Raw genomic sequence first — 5,140 nt, 5'->3', positions numbered from 1 at the left:
CAAATATCCACTTGTAGATTCTGCAAAAAAAGGGTTTCAAAACTACACTATCAAATGTTAGTTTCAATGCTGTGAGTTGAATGCTCACATTACAAAGAAAATTCTCAGAATTCTTGCGTGTAGTTTTTTTGTGAAGATATTTCCTTTTACACAAATAGGCCTCAAATTGCTCCAAATATTGACTCGCAGATTCTACAAAAAGAGTGTTTCAAAGCTGCTCAACCAAAAGAAAAGTTCCACTCTGTGAGATGAATGCACACATCACAAAGGAATTTCTTATAATGCTTCTGTGTAGTTTTCATGTGAAGATATTTCCTCTTCCACAATGGGCCTCAAAGAGCTCCAAATATCCACTTCTGGATTCTCCAAAATAATGTTTCAAAACTGCTCAATCAAATGAAAGGCTGAACTCCGTGAGATGAATGCCCACATCACAAAGATGTTTTTCAGAATGTTTCTGTAGAGTTTTCATTGGAAGATATTTCCTTTTCCACCATAGGCTGCAAAGGGTTCCAAATATCCACTTGCAGATTCTACAAAAAGAGAGTTTCAAAACTGCTCTGTCAAAAGATAAGTTCAACTCTGTGAGTTGAATGCACCCATCTCAAAGCTGTTTCTCAGTATGCTTCTTTGTAGTTATTCTGTGAAGATATTTCCTCATCCACCATAAGCCTCAAAGTGCACCAAATATCCACTTGCAGATTCTACAGAAAGAGTGTTTCCAAACTGCTCAATCAAAAGAAAATTTCAACTCTGTGAGATGAATGCACACATCACAAAGAAGTTTCTCAGACTGCTTCTGTGTCGTTTTTATGGAAGATAATTCCCTTCCAAAATAGGCCACAAAGGCTCTAGTTATCCACTTGCAGATTCTACAAAAAGAGAGATTCAAAGCTGCTCAATCAAAAGGAAGTTTCAATTCTGTGTGTTGAAGGCACACATCACAACAAGTTTCTCAGAATGCTTCTGTGTAGTTTTTATGAGTAGATAATTCCTTTTCTACAATAGGCTTCAAAGCACTCCAAATATCCACTTGCAAACTCTACAAAAAGATTGTTTCAAAACTGCTCAATCAAAAGAAAGCTTTAACTCTGTGAGACGAATGCACACATCACAAAGAAGTTTCTGAGAATGCTTCCTGTAGCTTTTATGGGAAGATATTTCCTTTTCCACTGTAGGCCTCAAATTGCTTAAAATATCCCCTTCCAGATTCTATAAAAGGAGTGCTTCAAAACTGCTCAATCAAAAGAAAAGTTCAACTCTCTGAGGTGAATGTACACATCACAAAGGAGTTTCTCAGAATGCTTCTGTGTGGTTTTTATGTGAAGATATTTCAATTTCCAAAACAGTCCACATAGGGCTCCAAATATCCTCTTGCAGATTCTACAAAAAGAGAGATTCAAAACTGCTTAATCAAAAGATAGGTTCAACAATGTGAGTTGATTGCACACATCACAAAGAAGTTTCTCAGAATCATACTGTGCAGTTACTATGTGAAGATATTTCCTTTTAGACAATAGGCATCAAAGTGTTCCAAATATCCTCTTGCACACTCTACAAAAAGAGTGTTTCCAAACTGCTGAATCAAAAGAAAGGTTCAACTCTGTGAGATGAATGCACACATCACAAAGAAGTTTCTCAGAATGCTTCGGTGTAGTATTTATTTAAAGATTTTTCCTTTTCCACAATAGGCCTCAAAGAGCTCCAAATATCTACTTGCAGATTCTGTAAAATAGTGTTTCCAAACTGCTTAATCAAAAGAAAGGTTCAACTCAGTGAGATGAATGCACACATAACAAAGAAGTTTCTCAGAATGCTTCTGTGTAGTTTTTATAGGAAGATATTTCCTTTTCTGAAATAGGCCTCAAAGGGCTGCAAATATCCACTGGCAGATTCTACAAAAAGAGTGTTTGAAAACTGCTCATCAAAAGAAAATTTGAACTCTGTGAGATGAAGGCATAGATCACAAAGGTGTTTCTCAGAATGCTTCTGTGTAGTTTTTATATGAAGATATTTCCTTTTTCACCATAGGTCACAAAGGTCTCCAAATATCCTCTTGCAGATTATACAAAAAACAGAGTTTCAAAACTGTTCATTCAAAAGATAGGTTCAACTCCATCAGTTGAATGTGCCCATCACAAAGAAGTTTCTCAGAATGCTTCTGTGTAGCTTTTGTGTGAAGATATTTCCTTTTCCAACATAGGCCTCAAAGCGCTCCAAATAACCATGTGCATATTCTCCAAAAAGAGTGTTTCCAAACTGCTCAATCAAAAGAAAGTTTCAATTCTGTGAGATTAGTGCACACATTGAAAAGAAGTTTCTCAGAATGCTTCTATACAGTTTGTATGTGGAAATATTTCCTTTTCCACAACAGGCCACAAAGTGCTCCAAAAATTCACTTGCAGATTCTGCAAGAAGGGTGTTTCAAAACTGCTCAATCAAAAGAAAGATTGAACTCTGTGAGATGAATACACACATCATAAAGTAGTTTCTGAGAATGCTTCTGTGTAGTTTTTATGTGAAGATATTTCCCTTTCCAAAATAGGCTGCAAAGGACACCAAATATCTAATTGCAGATTCTACAAAAAGAGTGATTCAAAACTGCTCAATCGAAAGATAGTTTCAACTCTTTGAGTTGAATGCAAACATCACAAAGAAGTTTCTAAGAATGCTACTGTGTAGTTTTTATGTGAAGACATTTCCGTTTCTACTATAGGACTCAAAGCGCTTCAAATATCCATTTGCAGATTCTACAGAAAGAGTATTTCCAAACTGCTCAATCAAAAGAAAGGTTCAACTCTGTAAGATGAATGCACACATTGCAAAGAAGTTTCTTAGAATGCTTCTGTGTAGCTTTTATGTAAAGATATTTCCTTTTCCACAATAGGCCACAAAGGGCTCCAAATATCCACATGTAGATTCTACAAAAAGACAGTTTCAAAATTGCTCAATCAGAAGAAAGTTTCAAAAAGAAGTTTCTCAGAATATTTCTGTGTTGTTTTTATTTAAAGATATTTCCTTTTCCACCATAGGCTGCAAAGGGCTTCAAATATCCACATACAGATCCTGCAAAAAGAAAGACTCAAAACAGCTCTATCAAAAGATAGGTTCAACTCTATGAGTTGAAAGCAAATATACCAAAGAAGTTTCTCAGAATGCTTCTGTGTAGTTTTTATATGAAGATATTTGCTTTTCCACAGTAGTCCTCAAAGGGCTCAAAATATCCACATGTAGATTCTGCAAAAAAAGAGATTCAAAACAGCTCAATCAAAAGATAGGATCAACTCTGTGAGATGAATGCACACATCACAAAGAAGTTTCTCAGAATGTTTCTGTGTAGTTCTTCTTTGAAGGTATTTCCTTTTCCACCATAGGTCAAAAGGGGCTCCAAATATCCATATGCACATTCTACAAAAAGAGAGATTCAAAACTGCTCAATCAAAAGATAGGTTCAGCTCTGTGAGTTGAATGCACACATCACAAAGAAGTTTCTCAGAATACTTCTGTGTAGTATTTATGCGAACGTATTTGATTTTCCACATTAGGCATCACAGCACTCCAAATATCCACTTGCAGATTCTACAAAAAGAGAGATTCAAAACTGCTCAATGAGAAGATAAGTTCAACTCTGAGAGTTGAATGCACACTTCACAAAAAGTTTCTCAGAATGCTTCAGTGTAGTTTTTACGTGAAGATATTTCCTTTTCCACAATAGGCCTCAAAGCTCTCAAAACATCCACTTGCAGATTCTGAAAAAAGAGAGATTCAATACTGCTCAACTGCTCAATCAAAAGATAGGTTCAACTCTGTGAGTTCAGTGTACACATCCCAAAGTAGTTTCTCAGAATGCTTCTGTGTAGATTTTATGAGAACATATTTGATTTTCCTCAGTAGGCTTCACAGCACTCCAAATATCCACTTGCAGAGTCTACAAAAAGAGAGATTCAAAACAGCAAAATCAAAAGATAGGTTCAACTCTGTGAGTTGAATGCATACATCACGAATATGTTGCTGAGAATGCTTCTGGGTAGTTTTTATCTGAAGATATGTCCTTTTACACCATAGGGTGCAAAGGGCTCCAAATATCCACTTGCAGATTGCATAAAAGGAGTGTTTCAAAACTACTCAATGAGAAGATAAGTTCAACTCTGTGAGTTGAATGTAGACATCAAAGGAGATTCTCATAGTGATTCTGTATAGTTTTTATGTGAACATATTTAATTTTCCACAGTAGGCCTCACAGCACTCCAAATATCCACTTGCAGATTCTAAAAAAGAGAGATTCTAAACTGCTCAATCAAAAGATAGGTTCAACCCTTTGAGTTGAATGCACATATCACAAAAAAGTTTCTCAGAATGCTTCTGTGTAGTCGTTAGGTGAACATATTTGATTTTCCACAGTAGACCTCGCAGCGCTCCAAATATCCACTTGCAGATAATACAAAAAGAGAGATTAAAAACTACTCCATCAAAACATAGGTTCAACACGGTGAGTTGAATGCACACATCACGAAGAAGTTTCTGAGAATGCTCCTGTGTAGTTTTTATTTGAGGATATTTCCTTTTCCACCATAGGCCGCAAAGGGTTCCAAATATCCACTTGCAGATTCTCCAAAAGGAGAGATTCAAAACTGCTCATTCAAAAGATAGGTTCAACTCTGTTATTTGAAAGCATACATCACAAAGAAGTTTGTCTTAATGCTTCTGTGTAGTTTTTATTTGAAGATATTTCCTTTTCCACCATAGGGCACAAAGGGCTCCAAATATCCACTTGCAGATTCTACAAAAAGAGAAATCCAAAACTGCTCAATAAGAAGACAATTTCAATTCTGTGAGTTGAATGCACACGTCACAAAGAAGTTTCTCAGAATCTTTCTGTGTAGTTTTTGTGTGAAGATATTTCCTTTTCCACAATAGGCCTCAAAGCTCTCCAAGCATCCACTTGAAGATTCTGGAAATGAGAGATTCAAAACTGCTCAATCAAAAGATAGGTTCAACTCTGTGAGTTGAATGCATACATCACAAAAACGTTTCTCTGAATGCTTCTGTGTAGTTTTTATTTGAAGATATTTCCTTTTCCACAATAGGGTGTAAGGGTTCCAAATATCCACTTGCAGACTCTACAAAAAGGGAGATTCTA

The sequence above is a fragment of the Pongo pygmaeus genome, chromosome 15, assembly GCF_028885625.2.
Source record: "Pongo pygmaeus isolate AG05252 chromosome 15, NHGRI_mPonPyg2-v2.0_pri, whole genome shotgun sequence".
Taxonomy (NCBI): Eukaryota; Metazoa; Chordata; class Mammalia; order Primates; family Hominidae; genus Pongo; species Pongo pygmaeus.
Note: the sequence above shows the minus strand (reverse complement) of the source record.